General features: G+C 41.7%; 1 protein-coding gene across 1 annotated transcript in view; it reads right to left on the reverse strand.

The window, feature by feature from the left end:
- The window catches only part of LOC121004931, a 70,815-nt gene extending 62,727 nt beyond the window's left edge, over positions 1-8,088 (reverse strand). The window contains exon 1 of the mRNA XM_040437364.1: positions 8,071-8,088. The gene's annotated coding sequence lies outside the window, so the exon portion shown is untranslated. The remainder of the gene's footprint in view (positions 1-8,070) is intronic.
- Between the last annotated feature and the right edge of the window lie 7,210 nt (positions 8,089-15,298).

The raw sequence follows: 15,298 nt of genomic DNA on the forward strand, positions 1-15,298 counted from the left end.
TAACTACTATAAGTCTGCTCCTACGTACAAGAATATAACTACTATAATACTGCTCCTATGTACAAGAATATAACTACTATAATACTGCTCCTATGTACAAGAATATAACTACTATAATACTGCTCGTATGTACAAGAATATAACTACTATAATACTGCCTCCTATGTACAAGAATATAACTACTATAATACTGCCCCTATGTACAAGACTATAACTACTATAATACTGCTCCTATGTACAAGAATATAACTACTATAATACTGCTCCTATGTGCAAGAATATAACTACTATAATACTGCTCCTATGTACAAGAATATAACTACTATAATACTGCTCCTATGTACAAGAATATAACTACTATAATACTGCTCCTATGTACAAGAATATAACTACTATAATACTGCCACCTATGTACAAGAATATAACTACTATAATACTGCTCCTATGTACAAGAATATAACTACTATAATACTGCTCCTATGTACAAGAATATAACTACTATTATACTGCTCCTATGTACAATAATATAACTACTATAATACTGCCTCCTATGTACAAGAATATAACTACTATAATACTGCTCCTATGTACAAGAATATAACTACTATAATACTGCCTCCTATGTACAAGAATATAACTACTATAATACTGCCCCTATGTACAAGACTATAACTACTATAATACTGCTCCTATGTACAAGAATATAACTACTATAATACTGCTCCTATGTGCAAGAATATAACTACTATAATACTGCTCCTATGTACAAGAATATAACTACTATAATACTGCTCCTATGTACAAGAATATAACTACTATAATACTGCTCCTATGTACAAGAATATAACTACTATAATACTGCTCCTATGTACAAGAATATAACTACTATAATACTGCATCCTATGTACAAGAATATAACTACTATAATACTGCTCCTATGTACAAGAATATAACTACTATAATACTGCCCCTATGTACAAGAATATAACTACTATAATACTGCCTCCTATGTACAAGAATATATAACTACTATAATACTGTCTCTTATGTACAGGAATATAACTACTATAATACTGCTCCTATGTACAAGAATATAACTACTATAATACTGCTCCTATGTACAAGAATATAACTACTATAATACTGTCTCCTATGTACAAGAATATAACTGCTATAATACTGCTCCTATGTACAAGAATATAACTACTATAATACTGCTCCTATGTACAAGACTATAACTACTATAATACTGCCTCCTATGTACAAGAATATAACTACTATAATACTGCTCCTATGTACAAGAATATAACTACTATAATACTGCTCCTATGTACAAGAATATAACTACTATAATACTGCTCCTATGTACAAGACTATAACTACTATAATACTGCCTCCTATGTACAAGAATATAACTACTATAATACTGCCTCCTATGTACAAGAATATAACTACTATAATACTGCTCCTATGTACAAGAATATAACTGCTATAATACTGCTCCTATGTACAAGAATATATCTACTATAATACTGCCTCCTATGTATAGGAATATAACTACTATAATACTGCCTCATATGTACAAGAATTTATTTGGGCAGAATGGATTAATTCCCCCAGCGTCGGAATGTCAGTGACGGGGGATGGGTGGGTAAAGGTTTGTATTTTATCCCATTCTGACCATGAGGATCAGCCAATCTAAACTGTACCCCCCCCCTTCCCCCAATACTTCAATCAGCCCATAACAAGTGCAGGGCCTGCTTCAATAATAGTCCACCCTTGGGTCAAAGAAGGTCAAAAATAGTAAAAATTACACACAGAAGTAAAGGTTTTGTGATGTTATCAGTTTATTCCGTCTTATCTCATTCTGAACTAAAGACCCTCAGAGAAAGTAGATGTCAGCCAAACCCACGGTGCAAATCACTGAAAGGTCAGAACAACGCAGAAAACAAAAAGAGGAAAGAAAAGATAACAGCACGAGCGTCACAAAGAAGAAGTGTAATGTCTCGGACGATACTGATATTTTCATCAACAAAACGGAAATCTGCGGGGTTTTTTATAGCGGCATCCTCCAAACAGAAAGTAAGTGCCCCCGTCACCGTAAAAGACGTAAAGCAACTTTATGTGGAAAAAAACAAGTAAAAATAGAAAAAATCTCAATCTCTTAATGCCTCGTGCATATTTCTAAAAATGCTTTTTCTTATAGAATTTATTTGTATTTACTTATTCGTAGTATAATAGCAGTGATAGTAGTGGTAGTGGCAGTAGTAGTAGTGGTAGTGGTAGTGGTAGTAGTGATAGTAGTGGTAGTGGCAGTAGTAGTAGTGATAGTGGTAGTAGTGGTAGTGGTAGTAGTAGTAGTGGCAGTAGTGGTAGTAGTAGTAGTGGTAGTAGTAGTAGTGGTAGTGGTAGTAGTAGTAGTAGTAGTAGTGGTAGTGGTAGTAGTAGTAGTGGTGGTAGTAGTGGTAGTAGTAGTAGTGGTAGTAGTAGTAGTGGTAGTGGTAGTAGTGGCAGTAGTAGTAGTGGTAGTGGTAGTAGTGGTAGTAGTGGTAGTAGTAGTAGTGGTAGTGGTAGTGGCAGTAGTAGTAGTGATAGTGGTAGTAGTGGTAGTAGTAGTAGTGGCAGTAGTAGTAGTGGTAGTAGTGGTAGTGGTAGTGGTAGTAGTAGTGGCAGTAGTGGTGGTAGTGGTAGTAGTAGTAGTGGTGGTAGTAGTGGTAGTGGCAGTAGTAGTAGTGGTGGTAGTAGTAGTGGTAGTAGTAGTGATAGTGGTAGTAGTGGTAGTAGTGGCAGTAGTAGTAGTGGTAGTAGTAGTAGTGGTAGTAGTAGTAGTAATAGTAGTGGTAGTGGTAGTAGTAGTAGTGGTAGTAGTGGTAGTGGTAGTAGTAGTAGTAGTGGCAGCAGTAGTAGTAGTAGTGGTAGTGGTAGTAGTAGTGGTGGTAGTGGCAGTATTAGTAGTAGTAGAGATAGTGGTAGTAGTAGTGGTGGTAGTAGTGGTAGTGGCAGTATTAGTAGTAGTAGTAGTAGTGGTAGTGGTAGTAGTGGTGGTAGTAGTAGTGGTAGTGGCAGTATTAGTAGTAGTAGTGGTGGTGGCAGTATTAGTAGTAGTAGTAGTAGTGGTAGTGGTAGTAGTGGTGGTAGTAGTAGTGGTAGTGGCAGTATTAGTAGTAGTAGTAGTAGTGGTAGTGGTAGTAGTGGTGGTAGTAGTAGTGGTAGTGGCAGTATTAGTAGTAGTAGTGGTGGTGTTATTAGAAGTAATAGTAGTAGTGGTAGTAATGGTGGTAGTAGTAGTAGTAGTAGTTGTGACAATAATAGCAGTAGTAATAGTAGTAGCAATGATAGTAGTAGTGGTAGTGATAGTATTGGTCTTAGTAGTAGTACTAGTGGGAGTAGTAATAGCAGTGGTAGTAGTAGCAGTATTAGTAGTAGTGGTGGTGGTGTTAATAGAAGTAATAGTAATAGTGGTAGTAATGGTGGTAGTAGTAGTTGTTGTGACAATAATAGCAGTAGTGGTAGTGATAGTAGTGGTCTTAGTAGTAGTACTAGTGGGAGTAGTAATAGCAGTGGTAGTATTAGTAGTGATAGCAGTATTTTTAGTGGTAGTAATAGTAGTGGTAGTAGTACTAATGGTAGTAGTAATAGCAGTGGTAGTAGAAGTAGTGGTAGTGATATTGGTATTGGTAGCAGTGGTAGTAGTAGTGATAGTGGTAGTAGTAATGGTAGCAGTGGTAGTAGTGATAGTGGTAGTAGCAGAATTTGCGGTAGTACAACAGTTTCATAGCTGTACAATTATGATCAATACTGTATATAATAATGAATATAATAAAAATTCTATGATTATTTGTAGCTATTTATGCTTAGTGTAATATAATAATAATATTGGTAGTAGTAGTAGTATTTGCAGCATAGTAGTAGCATTATTAGAAGTAATAGCAACAGAACATGTCAATCTACGTTCTCACTCAGCGGATTCGTTGCAGAGGTTTTTGTGACCGTCCCATTGTTCTGAATGAGGCGTGATGAATGATATTGTTCCACATGCCTATATTTGCTACAGAATAATACATTATTTCTCCTTCTTCGTAGATATGAAATATGGATTCCTTCCTGTGTCCTCTATCTAATAAGAAAAATGAACAATAGAGACCTACTGCATAACCACTGCAGCCATCTTGGATGATGCTTTTAGTGGATGAGTTACTGTATATGTGACATATACAAGTTTCGGGGGGGGGGGGGGGGTTTGCTGGTTTCTATACGTTCAGTACATATGGATAGGCGCTTCTTCACCCGGGTAAAGATGCAGTTCTCTGTCCTTGCCCTGTCTAAATACCCTGACCAATGTAGATTAACTTGTCGCCAACCCCCCAGCACCCAGGGCACATACCTCACCAGCCCTTTCAGATTAAAGGGGTTCTCCAGCTTTCTAGGCTTTTTTTACTTTTGATAAGAGCCTGTTGTATCTGTTGCCAATCTCACCTGCTCAACGCTGCCCAATCACAGCTCTCTGGCTTCATCTTCCAGTTCCTGTCCTGTAAACTTCCAGACAGACAGGGTCACATGTGCGGCTGCAACCAATAACTGGCCTCAGTGGTGATGTATCACATGTCGCCAGGGGTGCTCCACCAATGAGGCCAGGTGAGGCAGCACCAGGTAGAGGCAAGAGGAGGGTGGCAGCGGAAGTGAGCGCTTTCATTGTGGCAAAGGGATTACCGTAGGTTAAGAAATTGGCATGGGGTAGGGGGGGGGGCGCCATTTCAGTTTTCGCCTCAGGCAGCAGAAAGGCTAGGTGCACCCCTACATGTCGCTTAGGGACCCGTCACAGCTGAGGCAGGTTATTGGCTGCATTAGCGCACGTGGTTCTGTCCTTCCAGAAGACCACTGATGGAGCCATTGAGCCGAAACGGAGCAGTGGGGCGCAAGTCAGTAGGAGTTTTTCAACAGTTACAACAGACTCCTATGGAAAGTTAAAAAAGTTTAGACACTTGGACAACCCCTCTAATGTACATGGCATTACCATACAACATACAAAGAGGGTATTGCTGTCCACATATGGAGGTATACTGTGCTACAAGAGTTACTTCTTTGTCGTTTGGTAACCATGGTCGGTGTGGTACCGGGGAGCTTGGGCCCGCCAGAGGAGATAATTCTGAAGTCCACCTTGCATCTATACAGAACACGTCCACTATTAACTGCACCGCAGCCTCCGTATTATTGCACACGCAGGACGGATCATCAGTCAGATCTAATAGGTTATTACTGAATCACCCGATATGAAATACACCCCAGTGGTGAGTAATTGGCTCCAAAGTTACCTTCAAATGGGGTTGTCTTCCATTTTTGAAATAGCCTGGACCCCTGAAGAACCCCCTGGTACTCTGATGGGCCAAGCCTTTTCTGTGTAGGTCAATGTAAAGGCTCTGAAAACATAGGAGCCTCCAAAACCAACCCAAATGTGGAGCACATTTCTATATTCTCTATGTTTCCCTTTTATTATACCAAGAAAGTGAAACGCAATATTCATCTTTGTTTTTACAGTATATATATATTTTTTTTTATTACATCATTTATTTCTTCCAAATTTTTTATAATGATTTTATTAGGTTTTATTTTATATTTCAGAAAGTTCCAATTTACAATATTTTTGTAGGAATCTTCCATCTCGGTTTCCTCAATTAATAAGACGCGACACCCAAGGTCCACCAAATAGAAGAAAAAAAAACACATGGGAAACTTATGACTTTTTGAGACCAAGCTTGGGTAACATTGAAAAGATTTGGGGCTTATGTTCTGAGAAAATATGCTTTTGATGTGAATTCTAGAAAAGTCTGTTGCTATAAATTGCAGTGAAATAAAGTAATTTTTAACGCATTTAAAGGAGTGTATCTGTCAATAATCAAGAAAATCTTAATATAAACCTGGGTCCTCAAGTCCTCTTCTAAAAAAAATTATATTCAAACTTTTATTAGATCTGATTTTGTCCTCTTTGTTCCACCAAAAGGAGATGGCCACCATGACAGCTGAAGCACCCAACTTCCCGTATACATGTAGTGGTGGGGGAATATATGATAGCAGATGTGCCATTCAGAAGTCTTTGTAAATGAAAACCCCCAGGGTCCGAATGCAAAATATATAAAACAGGGCTCCCCACCCACCATTTGTTATATATAATCTAATTTTTATGTAATAGACGGTTCTATGGTCCACCTTAGGCACCAGTGACCTTTGCATCGCCTAGAGCAGGGATGGCCAACCTTCAGCTCTACAGTTGTTGCAAAACTACAACTCCCAGCATGTCTAGACTGCCTACAGCTATCAGCCTACGGCGGGGCAGTGTGGAAATCGTAGTTTCACAACAGCTGGAGAGCCGCAGGTTGGCCATCCCTGATAACCCCCTTCAAAATAGTGCAGATCCTCCTGAGGACCCATTTTCCTGCTGTACAGTACACATCCCCTTTTCATCCTAAACGCATACTCAAAAATGTGAAACTTCTAAAAAAACAAGAACAAAAATAAAACAAAAATTTGTAGCAAATCCATCAAGAAGTGATCTACGCCACCTTTCAGCTTCAGGTGGGATGCCTCGTGGTGGATCCCCTGGACCTTCTTCAAGAAGGACCGCATTATCAAGTTATAATCTAGGTCCACCATAAACTTTTTGTGGTCCCATTTGACTCTGCAGTGAGATCTGCAATATCAGTTAGACTCATTGTCACTGACTTTTCCCCAAAAAAGCGAAGATGACTATAATTTTTTACAATTTGTTTATAAAGGACAAATCCACAGCATATGTGTATTTCCCCGTGACTTTTTTAATTTCAGGAGTAAATGCTCATTAAACCTCTAAGAATAATTTATAATTACTGTAAACTATATTTTAATTTCATACACAATCTACTCTGTTCTTTTTGGGCATCCAAAAATATCAAAATACTCCGACATATCAAACATATACAAAATATCAAAATACTCTGACATATCAAACTATCAAAATACTCCAAAACAATCCGTACGTAGATCTACGGCCATTCACCTTATAATAAAATCATAAAATGTTAATAAAAGAATACAGTAAATGAAATTAACAAAAACAAAATGCTAAACTCATACTATGAGAATTATCAAATATTCAGCTTAAAAAAAATATTGGAAATTAAATTCAAATTTGCCTACTTTTTAGATAAATTTGTTTAGAAGCCTAGAATAGTGACGGCCAGTAACTACCAGGCAATAGAGCATGTCAGTTCAGATTTTTTTAGATTTATTTTATTTTTTAAATTGTTTGACATTTTGTTATTCTCTGTTTCTACTAGTTCTTATTTAATTTTAAAATGATAATTTTTTTCTAGATTTTTTATTTTCATTCTCTTTTATATTTTCATTTGTTTTTGTTGTTTTTTTGTCCTTTTTTTAAATCTAATATTCAGTTTTTTTGCCTGAACAGAGTCTATCCCACTTTAGGCCACTTTCACATGTCAGTATTTGGTCAGTATTTTTCATCAGCATCTGCAATCCTATACGAGGAGTGGGTCCAAAACACAGAAGAGGCGCAAATCTTTCCATTAAACACTTTTTCTGTAGGTTGCGTCCTGGTTTTGGCTCACACATACTGACCGAATGCCTATGACTATGAGTGGCCCTAGCGGTCATTTGTTCACTACACATTACTTTTGTCAGTAAAATTATCGTCCTGCTGCTTTCGGTGATGCCTCTTGCCATTGCCCATTTTTTGACCAGTCCTATGGCAGTTTTTTCATAATTTGTTTATACTTTTTAAAAATATTTTATTATATTTATTTTTTATTTATATTTTGACCCCTTTCCCTTCTTACCTCAAAGCTAATGAATCCAATTAGATTTTTTTTTTACCTATTTGCAAAGAACTTGGGGCACGTGGAATTAGAGTTACTCCTACATGTATATACCTTAATATGCAAAACATTTTTTACTTTTTAGCTTAATTTCTTGTAGAATTTTTGAATAATTGTTACAAATTTTTTTTTTGCAAAAAGTTAAACAGACGACAATGAAGAACGAGAAAACAGCTGTAAATGAAGAGCTTGTGCCTCTTACCTGCAGGATGTGGGGCACAGATGTGTCTGCTCCTGGTGGTATCTTCTCCTTGGGGTTAAGATCTCATTTCTCCTCCCATCGTACACAGGAAGCTGTAGATCTGGGCCATCAAATCACATGTAAAATCAACAAGTACACGAAGGAAGGGAAATGTATAAAACAAACTTCATGACATCCGGCTGAGTCCAACCACGAGACAAAAAGAAGCTTACGGGATGTATTTGTAAGACCACAATGGTCACTCCTTACCAAGTCATGATGCATACTGGTGACAGTAGTACAGTTACCTTCATCCACTTTACGTTTAGTATGTTTCTTCTAGTTCTTTTCCATAATGTGATTTGAACAGGATCCATTTCAGGTATGCACCATTATTTATTGAAAAAACTCTTAAAGGGAACCTGTCACCATAAAAATGCAAAATAATCTGCAGGCAGCAGGTTATAGAGCAGGAGGAGCTGAGCAGATTGATATATAGTTTTATACACTGAACAAAAATATAAACGCAACACTTTCGGTTTTGCTCCCATTTTGCATGAGCTGAACTCAAAGATCTGAGACATTTTCTACAGACACAAAAGACCCATTACTCTCAAATATTGTTCACTAATCTGTCTAAATCTGTGTTAGTGAGCACTTCTCCTTTGCCGAGATAATCCATCCCACCTCACAGGTGTGGCATATCAAGGTGCTGATTAGACAGCATGAATATTGCACAGGTGTGCCTTAGACTGCCCACAATAAAAGGCCACTCTGAAATGTGCAGTTTGATCACAGATGTCGCAACGTTTGAGGGAGCGTGCAATTGGCATGCTGACTTCAGGAATGTCTACCAGACCTGTTGCCCGTGCAATGAATGTTCATTTCTCTACCATAAGCCATCTCCAAAGACGTTTCAGAGAATTTGGCAGTACATCCAACCGTCCTCACAACCGCAGACCACGTGTAACCACACCAGCCCAGGACCTCCACATCCAGCATGTTCACCTCCATGATCGCCTGAGACCAGCCACCCGGACAGCTGCAGCAACAATCGGTTTGCATAACCAAAGAATTTCTGCACAAACTGTCAGAAACCGTCTCAGGGAAGCTCATCTGCATGCTCGTCGTCCTCATCGGGGTATGGATCTGACTGCAGTTTGTCATCGTAACCGAATTCAATGGCGTCTGGCACGTTGGAGAGGCGTTCTGTTCATGGATGAGTCCCGGTTTTCAGTGTTCAGGGCAGATAGCGTGTATGGCGTCGTGTGGGTGAGCGGTTTTCTGACGTCAACTTTGTGGATGGAGTGGCCCATGATAGCGGTGGGGTTATGGTATGGGCAGGCGTCTGTTATGGACAACGAACACAGGTGCATTTTATTGATGGCATTTTGAATGCACAGAGATACTGTGACGAGGTCCTGAGGCCCATTGATGTGCCATTCATCCACGACCATCACCTCATGTTGCAGCATGATAATGCACGGCCCCATATTGCAAGGATCTGTACACAATTCCTGGAAGCTGAAAACATCCCAGTTCTTGCATGGCCAGCATACTCACCGGACATGTCACCCATTGCTCTGGATCGGCGTATATGACAGCGTGTTCCAGTTCCTGACAATATTCTGCAACTTCGCACAGAAGAGGAGAGGACCAACAATCCACAGGCCACAATCAGCAACCTGATCAACTCTATGTGACGGAGATGTGTTACACTGCATGAGGCAAATGGTGGCCACACCAGATACTGACTGGTTTTCTGACCCCCTTCCCCCCAGTAAGACAAAACTATGCACATTTCAGAGTGTCCTTTTATTGTGGGCAGTCTACGGCACACCTGTGCAATATTCATGCTGTCTAATCAGCACCTTGATATGCCACACCTGTGAGGTGCGATGGATTATCTCGGCAAAGGAGAAGCGCTCACTAACACAGATTTAGGCCTCCTGCACACGACCGTTGTGTGCACCCGTGGCCGTTGTGCCGTTTTCCGTTTTTTTTTGCGGACCCATTGACTTTCAATGGGGCCGTGGAAAAATCGGAAAATGCACTGTTTTGCAGCCGCATCCATGATCCGTGTTTCCTGGCCGTGAAAAAAATAAGACCTGTCCTATTTTTTTCACGGCCAACGGTTCACGGACCCATTCAAGTCAATGGGTCCGTGAAAAATCACGGATGCACACAAGATTGTCATCCGTGTCCGTGATCCGTGTCCGTGATCCGTGTCCGTTTTTTCCTATCATTTCAATTGCAAACTTGACTTAGATTTTTTTTTCATTTTTCATGTCCGTGGATCCTCCAAAAATCAAGGAAGACCCACGGACGAAAAGACGGTCACGGACCAATGGAACCCCATTTTGCGGACCGTGAAAAAATACTGTCGTGTGCAGGAGGCCTTATACAGATTTGTGAAAATATTTGAGAGTAATGGGTCTTTTGTGTATGTAGAAAATCTTTCAGATCTTTGAGTTCAGCTCATGCAAAATGGGAGCAAAACCAAAAGTGTTGCGTTTATAATTTTGTTCAGTGTAGGAAAAGATTCCGCATAACTTATATTTCATTTATCTAAATTGCTGCTCATTCTGGGCTTTGAAGTCCAGGAGGCGGTCCTATCAGTGATTGACAGTCTTCCCTCTATGAGGAGGCGGTCCTATCAGTGATTGACAGGCTTCCCTCTATGAGGAGGCGGTCCTATCAGTGATTGACAGGCTTCCCTCTATGAGGAGGAGGTCCTATCAGTGATTGACAGGCTTCCCTCTATGAGGAGGCGGTCCTATCAGTGATTGACAGGCTTCCCTCTATGAGGAGGCGGTCCTATCAGTGATTGACAGGCTTCCCTCTATGAGGAGGAGGTCCTATCAGTGATTGACAGGCTTCCCTCTATGAGGAGGCGGTCCTATCAGTGATTGACAGGCTTCCCTCTATGAGGAGGCGGTCCTATCAGTGATTGACAGGCTTCCCTCTATGAGGAGGAGGTCCTATCAGTGACTGACAGCCTTCCCTCCATGAAGAGACGCTCCTATCAGTGATTGACAGGCTCTCCTTTATGAGGAGACAATCCTATCAGTGATTGACAGCTCTCTTTGTAAGCACAGTCATAGAGGGACGGCTGTCAATCACTGATAGGACTGCCTCCTAGACTTCAAAGACCAGAATGAGCACAGATATAAATAAATAATATACAAGTTTTACTGAATCTTTTCAAATAAAACTATACAACAATCTGCTCAGCTCCTCCTGCTCTATAACATGCTGCCTGCAGCTCAGACACCAGTTTCAACCTGACTTGTTCCCTTTAAATGGGCTATCCCATGATTAATATTAAAATTCAGACATCATATAGTACATGAAAATCTCTAACAAGGGTAGAACCAGCCCTGTACCTCACATGGATCCAGAGATCTCCTCATTCATAGCGCCAATCGCTCTGCTAGATTTATTTCAAGACGGCAGCTCAGGAGGTGTGTCCTTTCTCAAGGGGTGTGTCCTTGCTGATGGAGCCGAGCATGTGCGTCCACCACAGGAAGTGGAAAGAGAATTTAGGGAAATGAAAAACAGCAGGTGGCGCTATGCAAATTTTATTGAATAGCTCAGTGACTATACTTAATTTTTAACTACATCCAGTGAAAAAGATATTCAGATCCAGGTGCTGGTTTGAAAACTGTAGAATATTTTTCCCTTTTAAGGAGTAATCCATTGTATTTTTTGCATTGGATCCACCTACCTCCGATGTAGCTAAAGTAGACCCTGCCAATTTGTGTTGACCCGGCCTACTTCCAATTTATGCCCCCTTACCATATTGTCTAACCACCCTGTTCCTCCCCTCTTGGTAGGAGTGGGCTGGCCCTGCTTCCTGCCAGGAGTGGGATTTCCTGTGTAATCATAGAAGGGAGAGGAAGCACACTTCAGAGCTCCTGCTCCAAAGAAGGATTCTCCAAAGAGAATAACAGCTTAAGACTCAAGTAAATCCTTAAGAAGACAGACAGAAGTTCTACGTTGCACTTCCTATCTTGCTGAAGGGCTGGAGACCAAAGGCAGAGGAGCCCGTCAAATGCTCAAGATGGCAGGAAGATTACTCAGCTTGGAAAGACTTGCCACCGGCATTGTCTCAGATGAGCAAAATATGGGTAGAAGTGGAGAAAGATTGAGGCCCCATGTTGTTTCCATTATTTTTAATCCATGAGTCATTCCAAGAGGAATATGGCCATGGCTCTCCTCACTCCTAGAGAGGCTACCGACAGGCCACACCACCACCTCGCCCATGTAACTATCCTTACAGCAGTGGGCTACAGCTACCCATGCCTGGCCCTTTGGCTAGATCCATGCCCCGAAGGATTGCGGCATCTATTCCAGACTGTCTCAGAGCCTTTAGGGTGGCTGTAAATATACCTGGCTTGGTCAGTTCCCCGACAAGGATTCCAGCAGAGCTTCCCATGATACCAGACCAGGAAATAAGGAACATGGCCTCCTCCGATATGCTGCTGCCTCCAATCATCGCTCTGGGAGCAGGGAACATTGCAATAGTGAGCCCTGTGATTTCCATCTCCACTGGATCAGGGCATTCCTATGCCCTGCCATGACAAAGCCTGGAGGATCCAAACCAGGAACTCAGTGGGGCCTGATCAGCAGCTTCATCCTCTCTGGGAAAGTAAGATCATAAAGCCAGTTCTATTGGCCGCAGATACTGATCCTACAGTTCTAGATTCTACCATAGGAGGTCACTAGAATACCATTCATGGAGTTCCTGCCATAGGTAGAGCTGTCCAGGATACTCCAGCCTGTGGGACCAGCTTCAAGGGAGCTGAAACTCCGTATTGCTCAGTGACAGCCCCGAAACCTAACAGATCTAGAGGAGATCTGTGTGGAGGAGTGGGCCAAAATCCATGTTGCAGTGTGTGCAAACCTGGTCAAGAACTACAGGAAATGTTTAACCTCTTTAATTGCAAACAAAGGCTTCTGTACCAAATATTAACACTGATTTTCTCAGGTGTTCAAATATGTTCAGCAGTGCAAGACAAAGAAATTCTTTAAAAATCATACAATGTGAGTTCCTGATATTTTATTTTTATTCTGTCTCTCAGAGTGGGAATGCACCTACAATGTCAATTTCAGACCCCTCCATGAGTGGGAGAACTTGCAAAGTCGCAGGGTTTCAAATACTTCTGTTCCTCACTGTATTGTCATGAATTGTGCATGTTATGGCTAACCACACTGTTCCTCCACTCTTGGTAGGACTTAGTAGGTGTGTTGGCCCTGCTTTCTGCCAGGAGGTTAAGTTCCTGTGTAATCACACAAGGGAGAGGAAGCACACAGCCGAGCTCCTGCTCCTAAGAAGGATTCTCTAAAAAGAATAACCACTAAAAACAGCCTCAAATAAATCCTTGAGAACATAGACAGCAGAGTGACCAGCTACAACCAGTGCAGCAAACCAGACCGCAGGGGTAGTATGTGAGTGCACGGTGGGCTGATGGGGGTAGTAGTCGTACTCCCGGTTTTGCAGCTCCCTGAGTAGTGTGTAGTGATGAGGAAGACAGCACTATATCCTCCGGGGCGCACACTATTGCAGGGAACACCAGCCAGATGGAAGATGAGGTGCCCTTGATGGTAATGGGTACGCTTAGGGTGCTTTGGTGGCTGGGCCCCTGTGTTCGTGACGCCAGCACCGTGAGGTGCAATTAGGAGATGATGTGGAATAAGGAGACCAAGTTTCTTAACAAACTCCCAGTACTTTACTGAAGCTGATCCAAAGGACATCAATGTATGCAAAAGTCATTTATAACAAGGCAGCTTTTACAGTGATTGAGATTAGTTCCCAGAAGTTGCATAAGGGGCAGTTGTCTATGACAATCAATCTTTCTCCCTTGTTTCTCCAGGCTGGAGGGATGTACTATCTCTGTATCTGTATCCTCTCTAGGAATACTATCTCCTGACAGATGGCCTTTCTGTCCTTGGTTATAGTGGGCAGCTTGTAGCTTATAATCTCTCCACCTAATGCAAAGGAGACTAGAACCTGATAAACGACAATTACCTTCCTTTGCCAAAATTCTCACTCCCTCTCTGAGTTGCCTGGTTCTTCTGTAATCTACAGGTACATGGAACTAACTCTGAAGTTTTGATAACTCTCCAAGATGGCTGCTGAGGTTTAGCTTTGTCCTCAGACATCGCAGACACACACACACACTGACCTCCTTCTCCTTCTCCCCTGTACTGTGTGTAGGGCGGAGTCAGCCCTGGGAGGCTTGTTAGAACCTCACCCTCCCTATGCAACCTTATTGGAACTCCCATACAATCACAATTTACATGAAACACAATAACAGTATTAGGGTCCATTCACACGTCCGTATGTGTTTTGCGGATCCGCAAATTGCAGACACCGGCAATGTGCAGACCGCACATCGCCGACACTCTCATAGAAAATGCCTTTTCTTGTCAGCAATTGCGGACAACAATAGGACAATAGGACTATTTTTTTGCGGAACAAAAGTGCGGATCCGGAAGCCCTGTACCTCACATGGATCTAGAGATCTCCCCATTCATTGCTCTGCTAGATTTATATCAAGCTGACAGCTCAAGGGGAGCCTCTTTTCTGCTGCAGATAAGGGGGTGTGTCCATGCTCTCCCTATCACAGTTCAGGAGGCGTGTCCATGCTCTGCCTATCACAGCTCAGGGGGCGTGTCCATGCTCTGCCTATCACAGCTCAGGAGGCAGTTCAAAGATCAAACTGAGCATGTGTGGCCTTCTCAGTGAGCAGGACAAAGGAATAAGAAAAAGAACAAGCAGCAGGTGGCGCTATACAGATACATTTTATTGAATAACTCAGTGGCTATGCAAATTTTTTTATTACGTGCAATTAAAAAAGTATTCAGATTCAGGTACTGGTTTGAAAACTGTAAAATAGTTTTCTTGGGACAACCTCTTTAACCGCCTCCGGACCGCCTAACGCAGGATCGCGTTCTGGAGGCGGCAGCTCCAGGCAGAGTCACGCATATACGCGTCATCTCACGAGACGCGCGCGTTCACAGGATCGGAAGGTAAGTGAGTGGATCTCCAGCCTGCCAGCGGCGATCGTTCGCGATTTTTTTAACCCCTAACAGGTATATTAGACGCTGTTTTGATAACAGCGTCTAATATACCTGCTACCTGGTCCTCTGGTGGTTCCTTTTGCTTGGATCGACCACCAGAGGACACAGGCAGCTCTGTAATAAGTAGCACCAAACACCACTACACTACACCCCCCCCCCCCCG

This window comes from Bufo bufo, chromosome 6, assembly GCF_905171765.1.
Source record: "Bufo bufo chromosome 6, aBufBuf1.1, whole genome shotgun sequence".
Taxonomy (NCBI): domain Eukaryota; kingdom Metazoa; phylum Chordata; class Amphibia; order Anura; family Bufonidae; genus Bufo; species Bufo bufo.